The sequence below is a fragment of the Octopus sinensis genome, linkage group LG11, assembly GCF_006345805.1.
Source record: "Octopus sinensis linkage group LG11, ASM634580v1, whole genome shotgun sequence".
In the NCBI taxonomy this organism is placed as follows: Eukaryota; Metazoa; Mollusca; class Cephalopoda; order Octopoda; family Octopodidae; genus Octopus; species Octopus sinensis.
The window spans coordinates 21,516,458-21,529,388 of NC_043007.1; the positions used below are offsets into that span (position 1 = coordinate 21,516,458).

Genomic DNA, 12,931 nt, shown 5'->3' on the forward strand with positions numbered 1-12,931 from the left:
ATGATGAAAGTGATGATGATGATGATGCTGATGGTGGTGATGACGATGGTAATGATGATGATGGTGATGATGACGATGATGATGATGATGATGATGATGGTGGTGGTGATGACGATGGTGATGGTGATGATGATGATGGGGAGGTGATGTTGATGATGATGATTTCTTTTATTTGCCACCAGGGCGAAGGATGAGGAGGACAATAACAATAATAATAATAACAACAACAACAACAACAACAACAACAACAATAATAATAAATAACAACAATAATTGTTTCTTTCTATTTTGCTTAGAGTTTTTTCATTGACAAAAGAACTGTTAGTTTTTGTTTCTTTGTTTGTTTGCTATTCATTTTCTTTTTTTTCCTTTTTCTATAATAACATGAATTGAGAGTACATGACATCCATTATCTGTGGGAGAAAAATACTTTTATTAATTCATACAACAGTCTCCAAAAGGATGAAGACAAACTATTAAAAAATATTGTGAAGAGAAGCAAGATATTACTTGTGTACAAGCATGCGTGTATGTATGTACGTACGTATGTCTGTGTTTCTAGTTGTGTATGTTTGTATGTGTATCTATCCATCCTTCCATACTTACAGATATATATATATATATATATATATATATATATATATATATATATATCCCTACATATATCTCTCTATACATACATACATTTATATATATATGAATGTCAAGCTTGAGATGAATATGTATATATATATACGCAATGGAAAAAAAAAACCAATGAATGAACAAGTGTATATATGTGTGTATATATGTATATAATTCTACTAATTATATACTATTTATTTATTATTTCGTACTTAATTTAGTTCTAGGTAAATGACTTTTTGTATCTTTAATTTTTTTCTATATGGTATGATTTAAGTATATCATTGTTGAATTGCTACATGATGGTTCTTCTCTAATCTATATACATACATACATATATATATATATATATATAAAATGGCAGATAGATAGACATAGAAATATAATGTTAAAAATCAAAAGGGTAAGCTTGTGTAGAGTTGATGTCTAAGTTTGATTTACATAATGTAGCTTTTGGTGTTTAAAGCAGAGAAGAAAACTCACCAATGCCTCAATGAAGTGATCAGAGGAGTAAAATACAAAAAGGTACCTTAACTAGAACATCCCTGTTACCTATTTTCTCAGTTTGGTAAAATGAGACGAGTCTCTAACCCAGAAATTCGATAAAATGCTTGTTGAGTGGACACAAAAAATATAAATTCTGTACTTTTATACTATATCTATATGCGTATGTAAATGTATGAGTATGTGTGGTTGTTGTACTTTTATCTTTTGACAGTGGTGGTTGTAGTAGTGATTTGTCAGGTAGATATAGTGTTGGAATTTCTGCATTTATTGGCAAAATAAGACGCACTTTGTTCCCCCAGAAATATTTCAGAAAGTCACCCTGAGTCCTACATGTGATGTTGGGCCTCTCATAATTTAATTTTTCCCTAACCCCCAATTTTCCTGAATGTACGCTGCTGAAAATGGGGTACATCTAATATACCCGTACGTCTTTTTATGTCGTCAGATAGGTTATATGCTTTGTAGTATTTAGTTTTATCGTTATAATATTCCAAGTTCAAATCCCGTTGGGTGTCGAGCTTGGTGTTTCCTCCTCCTGGGGCTGATAAAATAACTATCAGGCATGTATGTATTGGGAGTTGATTTAATTTTTGAGAGGTCCTACATTGGCATTTTGCCAATGTAAGACCTTTCATTATACTTATTTATTACAGACATGACATAAGCTACACTCATTCGTCAGTTGTGCCTCTTTTCTATTCCTACCATTCACATGTGGGTTTTATTCTTGCATTCTGTTAAACCTTTTACTGCAGAAATCAAATATGTCCACCTGAAATTCCATTACCTTTAACTGCGAAAAGCTGTTGAGGAATATCGTGTTTGAAACTATTTTTTGTCGAGATATGTCAAGTTAACTGAGACAGCATGACTTGAAGAAAACACCAGTTCTGCTTTTCGGCAGATTCTTAACTTCTTTAGTGGAATAAACATGAAATTAAATTTTGTAGTTGCAGGATTAAATCAACTCCAGTACTTTACTACTCATACATTCCAATGAGGGAGACACTAGGGAGTCTTAGTCTTCTAATTAATTCCATTTACTTCTTGGATGTTTTATATTTCTTACTAGCAGTATCACCCGGTGTTGCTCGGGTTTGTTTCAACCCTTTAGAATGGGAATTTTTGAAAAGTAAAAAAATTGCATTATGTTGCTTGTTATTCTCTTTAAGTGAACATTTTTCTGGTTGAAATACACTGAAAAATGGCGACACAGCAGTAAAAAAATCGTAAAAAAAATAGGGATTTTCATAGAAAAAAGCACCTTTTTGATGTAAATAATTTTTGGCGTTAATATTATTCGATTTGAATTTTTTCTTCTACGGAATGAAGAGCAGGCCTTCTTCTATCCTACTCTCAATTTTGGTCAACTTGTGCCTCGGGGTCTCGGAGGAGATAGTGTTAGTTGAAGGCTACCAAACCTATCACACACAGACCACTTCAGCTTTATATATATAGATTAACCATTTTACCACAGAAATTAAATATATCCTCTCCAAATTTCATTAAACCTTTAACTGTGAAAAGCAGTTTTGTATACCAATCTATCTTTTGTTGGGGAATGTCATGTTTGGAATCACTTTTTGTTGAGAAATGTCAAGTTTATTAGGGCAATGTGACTTGCAGAAAAAATACCAGTTCTATTTTCGGTAGATATTAAACATCATTACTGGAATTAATTTCACACTGAAAGAGTTTAAAAAGTCACCACAAACCCTCATAAAAAGAAACAGGGAAAAAGGGCTGCGACTGCAACACTACCAGGCGGTGAGCTGGCTGAAACGTTAGCACGCCGGGTGAAATGCATAGCCGTATTTTGTCTGCCGTTACGATCTGGTTTCAAATTCTACCGAGGTCGACTTTACCTTTCATCCTTTCGGGGTCGATAAATTAAGTACCAGTTATGCATCGGGGTCGATATAATCGACTTAATCCGTTTGTCTGTCCTTGTTTGTCCTCTCTGTGTTTAGCCCCTTATGGGTAGTAAAGAAATAAGCACTACCATTGTCACTCCTAGTTCTAGCTCTTATTGTGTAATACCTAGGCTGTATTAATAGATATTTTCTCACTCCCCTTTTTTTTAATTTTCTCTTTTTAACCAAATATAATCTATTCCTTATTCCTCTTTATTATTATATAGCTGCTGAAGCAAGGAAAATACTTGTAAAAATTCGTTAAAATATAATACAAGGACTATCTACTAATGCATTCATAAGAAAGGTGAGTTACCGTAGCTAAAGACTAAACCACGCCACACCACTGTCTAAATGGATGTCTACCTATCCCTAAGTTGCACCGCTTCACTTTTAACTACTCGCTTTTTGTTTTATTGTACTTATAATTTATATTTCACAAATTAATTGTATCGGAAGGATTAGTATGGATTAGTATGGAATAAAAAAAAATTAGTTCTTTTGAAATACCAGTTGAAAGTATGTCTGTTACTTGAAGGAAACTTGTTTTTCAATATCTTATGTTTGCCATTTCACATTAATTCACTATTGATTATCATCAATATTATCATTATTACTATTATTATTATTATTATTATTATTATGATTATTATTATTATTTTTATAGCGTGCTTTCACTTCACTACCGAGCATAGCTCTGTGTGCCTTGGGTATGTGCTGTGATTTGTTGTGATGCTCTAATGGTTACTGTATTGAAAGGGTTTTGCGTAGGATGTGTGCAGTTATTATTACTACTACTACTACTACTGAAGCGGTGAGCTGGCAGAATCATTAGCACACTGGACGAAATGCTTAGTGGTATTTCGTCTGCCGCTACGTTTTGAGTTCAAATTCTGCCGAGGTTGACTTTGCCTTTCATCCTTTCAGGGTCAATTAAGTAAGTACCAGTTACGCACTGGGGTCGATGTAATCGACTTAATCCGTTTGTCTGTCTTTGTTTGTCCTCTATGTGTTTAGCCCCTAGTGGGTAGTAAAGAAATAGGTATTTTGCCCATCACTACATTCTGAGTTCAAATTCCGCCAAGGTTGACTTTGCCTTTCATCCTTTCGGGGGTTGATAAATTAAGTACCAGTTGTGTACTGGGGTCGATATAATCAACTAGTCCCCTCCCAACAAATATGAGGCCTTGTGCTTCTAGTAGAAAGGATTATTATTATTATTATCATCATTATTATTATTATTATTATTATTATTATTATTGTTGTTGTTATTATTATTTATGTTCAAATTCCACCGAGGTTGACTTTGCCTTTCAACCTTTCGGGCTTGATAAAACAAATACAACTTGAGCACCAGGGGGGATCGATGTAATTGATTTAACCCCTCTCCCTAAATTGCTGGCCTTTTGCCAAAACGTGAAACCATCATCATCATCATAATCATCATCATTATTATTATTAATATTATAGTAGAAAGAATTATTATTATTATTGTCATTATCATCATTCAACCATCAATAACTACGCATCAGTTTTGCCTCGTCGGGTGAGGTACCGCTTCTAATGCTTCTTATATATAATTTTGGAAGGTGAGTGGGCGAATCACTTGTGAATCGGTCAAAGCACCAAGCAATATTTACTAACAGCTTTTTATGTTTTGAGTTCAAATCCCATCAAAGCCGACTTTGCCTTTCATTATTTTCGGGATTAATAAAATAAATAGCAGCCAAGCAGAGGAAACAGAGGGAGCACTATTACATTGACTGTTTATCTTCTCCCACCAAATTTTTAGCATCCTCATCACTTTACAAATTACTGAGCTGCCAGGATCATTAGAGGGTTGGACAAAATACCTTGTGGTATTTTGTCCGACTCCTTATGTTCTGAATTTAAATCCCGCCGAGGTCGATTTTGTCTTTCATTCTCTTGGGGGTCAATAGAATAAGTAACCATCAAGTACTGGGGTCAATATAATCAACTTGGCCCCACCCCTGAAATTTCCTGGCCCTGTGCCAAAATTTGAAACTAGTGTTGTTGTTGTTGTTGTTGTTATTATTATTATTATTATTATTATTATTATTATTATTATTCGTAAAGTATATTTGCCATTTAAATATGGCTAACCCCTAAGGGTGGATGCTACTATAGCTTGTAGCCCCAGGAGGACACCTCCTCTAGCTGGCTATAGACACACTTTCTGTGCCCTATCAGTATTTGCAAAGGGAAGCCATCCTTCCCGTCTCCAATTATTATTATTATTATTATTATTATTATTATTATTATTATTATTATTATTATTATTGCAGGCAGCTTCGTTAGCATGCTAGATGAAATGCTTAGAGGTAATTTGCTTGTCACTACGTTCTGAGTTCAAATTCTGCCTAGGTCGATTTTGCCTTTCATCCATTCGGGGGTCGATTAAATAAATACCAGTTATGCACTGGAGTTGATGTAATCAACTATTCTTATCCCCCAAAGTTTCAGGCCTTATGCCTATTGTAGAAAGGATTATTATTATTAAGTTTGTTTTTGTATTGTCCCCTTCATCCTTTGCCCTTGTGGCAAATGAATCGACTCATCCCCTCCCTCAATTTCCCTGCCCTTGTGGCAAAATTTGAAACCATTATTATGATGATGATCATCATCATCATTATTAAGGTGGTGAGCTGGCAGAATCATTAGCATGCCAGGCAAAATGCTTAGCAGTATTTCGTCCATCTTTACGTTCTGAGTTCAAATTCTGCCAAGGTTGACTTTGACTTCCATTCTTTTGGGGGGAGGGTCAATAAATTAAGTAGCAGAGAAGTACTGTGATTGATGTGCCCAACTTACCCCCTACCCCAAAATTTCAGACCTTCTGCCTTTAGTAGAGAGGATTATTATTATCATTATTATTATTATTATTGTTGAGTGAGAGAGCAGTGCATGCCCTCAAAGTGATACTGGGGTAAAATATACGAAGTCCAGTATACCCATCATGACTACCCATCTGATAAGGGTACATCAGGCACATGCATCACAACCATATGTGCATGACATGGTGATTTCATATCAAGATAAACAGCACATGACCTTGCAGGTGAGGCCCAGTTAGAATTTTCTTCTGGTGGAGTAACCCATCCCGCTCAAAAGGTCCCTGAATAAGGGTTGTTTAAGGATGTTGGACGAACCACCCATGTTTCCAAAGGTGAATTATCCAAACCTCCAAGAATTCCTTTCAATCCTGCTGTGGTCGACTTTGCTTTTCTTCTCTCCATGTCCAATAAAATAAAGTACCAGGCTTGGATTGATATCAACAAACCCACTTCCCTTAAAATTGCTGGCCTTGTGCTTAAATTAGAAACAATGATTATGATCATGATCATGATAATGATGATGATCATCATCATCGTCATCATTATCACAATGTTGGCAGTGGGTATGTAATTAATATTTTCCTCTTTGTGTTCCAAGTTCAAATCTTGCTTTTCACCCGAAGCACACTTACCATGGGTGATGGTGGAGGTTCTTCATTTGATTGTCAATACACCCCCACTCCTTGGCCATCTACAAAAATTGGCCTCAAACAAAATAAGAGGTTAATTAATAGGGTCCTAACGATTAATCAAACATCAGAGAGTGAAATTAGTCATAGTACAGTGCCTAATGTTTACCATCATTGTTTTAATGTCCGTTTTCCCATGCTTGGATCACTTTGTTGGAATTTGTTGAGGCAGATCTGCTGTGGCTGGATGCCCTTCCTGTCATCAACCTTTACCTGTATCCAAGTGAGGTAATATTTCTCCATGACCTGACATAAACTAGAAATGAATGACATTCATTTACAACGGTTGTGTAATGTCAAAACAAGGAGACACACACTCACACTTCACACACACACACACGCGCTGCATGTATGTGTGTGTGTATATATATATATATATATCATCATCATCATCGTTTAACGTCCGCTTTCCATGATAGCATGGGTTGGACAATTTGACTGAGGGCTGGCGAACCAGATGGCTGCACCAGGCTTCAATCTTGATCTGGAAGAGTTTCTACAGCTGGATGCCCTTCCTAACGCCAACCACTCCGAGAGTGAAGTATATACACAAAATTTCAGGCCTTATGCCTGTAACAGAAAGGATTATAATAATAATAATATTAATAATTATTATTATTATTATTATTATTAGGGTGGTGAGCTGGAAGAATTGTTAGCACGCGGGGCAAAATGCTTAGCAGTATTTCATCTGCTGTTCCTTTCTGAGTTCAAATTCCGCCGAGGTCGACCTTGCCTTTCATCTTTTCGGGGTCAAATAAGTACCAGTTACACACTGGGGGGGGGGGTCGATGTAATCGACTTAATCCCTTTGTCTGTCCTTGTTTGTCTCCCTCTATGTTTATCCCCCTGCGGGCAATAAAGAAATAAAATCACCATCATCATCATTATTATTATTATTATTATTACTATTATTATTATTATTATTATTATTATTATTATTATTTTAATAAATAGGAAATTTGTGGGTGAAAGCTTTTGCGTCTTTAGTTTTTCTTTGTGTTTTGTTTGTTTCCTGGTTGGTTTTCTATAAGAAAGCAAGTACCCTTCGCACTAGATTTATGCTTGAAGTTACTTGAGGTAAGTATTCAAATTCCTTCAAGCATATTATCATTATTATTATTATTATTAATGTTCTCATTTTTTTTTGTTGTGTCTGATCTTTTTGCATTGTTCTGTATGCAATTCATCCTGCTTAATTATCCTTTCCCTGACTTCATATTTTAAAGATTAAGTGCCTGCTTTCTTAGGGGGGGGGGAGAAAAAATTGTTACAACGTTATACCAGATGTCGTATTACTCATATTTAATTGGTCTCGTTAATAAGAAACGACTTTATTTTATTTCGTTTTGTAATTTTTTTTTTATAGATATTGAATTGACCTTTTAACCTTTCGTTTTAATGGCGTTTTATAATTTTGTAAATTCTCGGCATCAAACATTCGTCTTATAATATCAAAATATTTGTTGAGAGACTTATTTCTCAGTTTCCTTAATTTCTTTTGCACAGATGTGGCTGTGTAGTAAAAAAGTTTGCTTCCAGACCACATAGTTCTGGGTTCAGTTCCAGTGTGTGGTACCTTGGGAAAGTGTCTTCTATAGCCCCAGATTGTTCAAACCCTTGTGTGTTTAGTTGGCAGAAACTGATCATATATGTATATGTATGTCTGTATATATATATATATATATATATACACACCCACACACATAACTGCAAAGATATATCTATATCTATATATATATATATATATATATATAATATATATATATATATTATATATAGATAGATACACACATATAGAAGCAATGATATATATACATACACATAAATACAAATACATTTTTTATTCTTTTACTTGTTTCAGTCAGTTGACTGTGGCCATGCTGGAGCACTGCCTTAAAGGGTTTTAGTCGAAGAAATCAACCCCTGGACTTATTCCTTTGTAAACCTAGTACTTACTTATTCTATCGGTCTCTTTTGCCAAACTGCTAAGTTACCAGTACATAAACACACCAGCATAAATACAAATATATATATGTATATGTGTGTATGTATATATATATATTGCTACCCCTAAACATTTTATCACCATTATTAAAGTTAGTATGCCGAATGAAATGCTTGGCCGTATTTCAACCAGCGCTACGTTCTGAGTTCAAATTCTACTGATGTTCACTTTGCCTTTCATCCTTTCAGGGTCGATAAATTAAATACCAATGAAACACTGGGGGTCAATGTAATCAACTTCTCCCAAATTTCAAGCTTTGTACCTATAGTAGAAAGGATTATTATTATTTTTATTATCAATGTGGTGGGGTGCAGGTGGTACCACGTATAGGGTACCATATATAGGACAACCAGCTGAGTGGTTAAAAGGTTATTTCCTGTCGCCAGGACACTGTATTTGTGTGTTTTGAGTAGAAACAACTGCTTCTTAATTGGCAGCACTATAAAATTAACTGTAGAGGCGTGTGGCTTAGTGGTTAGGGTGTCAGCATCATGATCGTAAGATTGTGGTTTCAATTCCTGGACCGAGCGACGCGTTTTGTTCTTGAGCAAAACACTTCATTTCACGTTGCTCCAGTCCACTCAGCTGGCAAAAATGAGTAATGCTGCGATGGACTGGCGTCCCTTCCAGCTGGGAACACATACGCCATTGAAACCGGGAAACCAGGCCCATTTATTTTGTTGAGGCGCGTGGCTTAGTGGTTAGGGTGTCAGCATCATGATCGTAAGATCGTGGTTTCGATTCCTGGACCAGGTGATGCGTTGTGTTCTTGAGCAAAACACTTCATTTCACGTTGCTCCAGTCCACTCAGCTGGCAAAAATGAGTAACGCTGCGATGGACTGGTGTCCCTTCCAGCTGAGGGGAACACATACGCCATAGAAACCTGGAAACCGGGCCCATGAGCCTTGCTAGGCTTTAAAAGGGTGCATTTATTTTGTGGAGGTGCGTGGCTTAGTGGTTAGAGTAACGTTGCGATAGACTGACGTCCCATCCAGCTGGGGAATACATACGCCATAGAAACCAGGCCCACGAGCCTGGATAGGCTTTAAAAAGGGTGCATTTATTATTTTATAAAATTAACTGGTGTTTTCTGAGCTTTGCAGTATTAAGTTTTATTTCTTCAGTGACTGTGGCCAAGGGAAAAATGGAATATGGAATACTACACCTCATTCAAAAGACAAAATGATACATACCTCTGTTCATGAATACTTGAGTAATTGGCTGGCACTTCTGACAATGCATAAATTGATTAACGAATGAAGTGATCGATGTATATTTTGGAAAATGCATAAATATTGCAATCCCTAGTTCCCTTTATATATGCATGTATTCTAGGTTTTAGAAATAGGTGTAGTACATACCTGTGTGTCATAAGGGAAGACTAAAAAGGTTGGTATCAGAACTGTCTGCTGTAAATAATCACTACCTCAAAAAATCCCATCTAACCCATGCTAGCATGGAAAAGTAGACATAAAAACGGTGTGTGTGTATCTCTCTCTCTCTCTCTATATATATATATATATATATATATATATATATATATATATATATATATATATGTATGTGTGTGTGTGTGTGTTTTTCTGTCTACAAATCCACTCACAAGCCTTTGGTCAACTCAGGGCTACAATAGAAGACACTTGCCCAAGCTACCATGCAGTGGGACTGAACCCAGAACCATGTAATTGAGAAGCAGATTTATTCCCAAATATCCCTTATAGTCCCCAAACACCAGTAACCTTAGCAATGTGTCCCTCTACCTACTTCTAATACTGGGTTCTTTAAAAGAATTCTCTACTAAATTCCCCCAAGAACCGTCTCCTAATATTCCTTTCCCAAAAAACACTAAAGACCTTGTGTCCTATCTTTTTTTCTCCAAGACTAGTAACTAAACATATCCCACACCCCTTCGTATACGGTCTAGATAGTTGACTGTTGTTTCTGCGGAACATATGTCTTTAGTTTTTAAACATGCTCCCCTGCAGCCCTTTGACTCAGCAAGTCTTAACTACTGTTGTGGTCCCCTTGTGGTTCCCAAACAGTTCTACCCTCTACCATTTTCCATCTCATTTGTAATCTACTCAAGAACACATGTCACCTTTTGTCTTGACAGTAACAACATACATTAAACAAAACACCCTTTCTTTTTTTTCTCCACCATCCATTCATTCACAAGCTACCAACTATTTAGCAGTCACATGTCAAACTACAATTCGCTTTGCTCTGTCACTAACAACTAAATAACACATTTTATCATATGTATGTAAACACACTCTTGCTGTGAAGATTGTTTTGGTTTTCGCAACCCAAATTAACAAAAACACTTGAATAAAAAGCAAATAGGTTTCAACTGGAAACTGAATTAAGACCACGTTTAATGTAACAAAACTTCTTGGTCAATGAAATATTAGACTTAAAATCAGATTCCATTAGATCTTCAGGCCTCTCTACCAAGCTCATTGAATTATATACACTTTTACTCTTTCACTTCTTTCTGTCATTTGACCGCGGCCATGCTGGAGCACCGCCTTTTGTTGAGCAAATCAACCCCAAGATTTATTCTTTGTAAGCCTAGTACTTATTCTGTTGGTCTCTTTTGCCGAACTGCTAAGTTACGGGGCACGTAAACATACCAGCATCGGTTGTCAGGCGATGTGGGAGAACAAACACAGATATAAAAACATATACACACACATACATATATATATATACATATAAACGACGGGCTTCTTTCAGTTTCCATCTATCAAATCCACTCACAAGGCTTTGGTTGACCCAAGGCTATAGTAGAAGACACATGCCCAAGGTATCACGCAGTGGGACTGAACCCGGAACCATGTGGTTGGTAAGCAAGCTACTTACCACACAGCCACTCCTGCGCCTAAAAAATTCAGTCTCGGTGGGATTTGAACTCAGAAGGTAGCAACGGATGGAATACCGCTAAGCGTTTTCCCTGGCATGCTGACGATTCTGCCAGCTCGCCGCCTCATCTTTTCATTTTATTTTATATCATTTACTTGTTTCAGTCATTGGACTACAGCCCTGCTGAAATATTGCCTCTGAGGATTTTAGTCTCAGACAAATCGACCCCAATAATTATTTCTTATTTCAAAGTTAGGTTCTTATTTTATCAGTCCCTTTTGCTGAACCACTAAGTTACAGGGATGAAAACAAACCGACACCAGTTGTCCCGGCATGGCTGTGTGGTTAAGCTCATTTTGTAACCACATGGCTTTGAGTTCTGTCCCACTGTGTAGCACCTTGAGCAAGTGTCTTCTACTATAGACCTGAGATGACCAATGCCTTGTGAAGGAATTTGGTACACAGAAACTGTGGAAGGTGGTGAGCTGGCAGAACTGTTAGCACGCTGGGCGAAATGCTTAGCGATATTTCGTCTGCCATTATGTTCTGAGTTCAAATTCTGCCGAGGTCGACTTTGCCTTTCATCCTTTCGGGGTCAATAAATTACGTACCAGTTGTGCACTGGGGTTGATGTAATCGACTTAATCCCTTTGTCTGTCCTTGTTTGTCCCCTCTATGTTTAGCCCCTTGTGGGCAATAAAGAAACAAGAAACTGTGGAAATCCATCATGTGTGTGTGTGTGTGTGAGTGTGTGTCTCCCTATATGAAGAACTTGGAATAACATATTCTCTCCTGTTCCCCTTTCTTGAAAACATCCACTGGATGGAATCTATAGAAATTTTGCAATCTTCCTCTTGGAATTCCTGCTATGGAAAATTCATGGCAAGATTCCAGGAATCATATCTTCCAAACTTTTAAATATATTATAATATACATAATGGGGAAGTTTATAGGAAGTGAATTTTTTTGAATAACTTAATTTTGTCCATTAGAGTTTTGTGTTCATTATATTATATACACACACGCACACACACACACACACACACACACACACACACACACACGCGCATACATAGACATGCTTCCCATTGTTTGTTGGCAGAGAAGCATATTTGAAGTTACATAGAGAATTTCAAGTACCATGAATGCAGAATGCACTTTTTTTCTGCTATATTTGTGTATTTTGATGATTTAATCTTAGAAACACACAAAAAAAAAAAAAGAAAGAAAATATAAAAATGTGAATATATTGAACTTAGAATGATATATGCACACTAACATAATACACACACACACACACACACACACACAAACACAAACACTAACACACTAAGAGCAACAACATCAAAATGTAAATGGAAATATCTCATGCAGTACAAGTTTGAAAATTTTTCATTTATTTTTTATCCCACATTGAAAGAAATGTTTGTGTGTGTGTGTGTGTGTATGGGCTTGACCTACCTTATTCTATC

General features: G+C 36.3%; 1 protein-coding gene across 8 annotated transcripts in view; it reads left to right on the plus strand.

The window, feature by feature from the left end:
* LOC115217577 (cell surface glycoprotein 1) overlaps positions 1–12,931 on the plus strand; it is a 314,511-nt gene that overhangs the window by 71,780 nt on the left and 229,800 nt on the right. For 2 of the 8 annotated variants that reach the window (XM_036507206.1, XM_036507207.1), the window contains one exon: positions 3,272–3,351. The exons of the other annotated variants lie outside the window; for them this stretch is intronic. The gene's annotated coding sequence lies outside the window, so the exon portion shown is untranslated. The remainder of the gene's footprint in view (positions 1–3,271; positions 3,352–12,931) is intronic. 8 annotated transcript variants of the gene reach the window in all.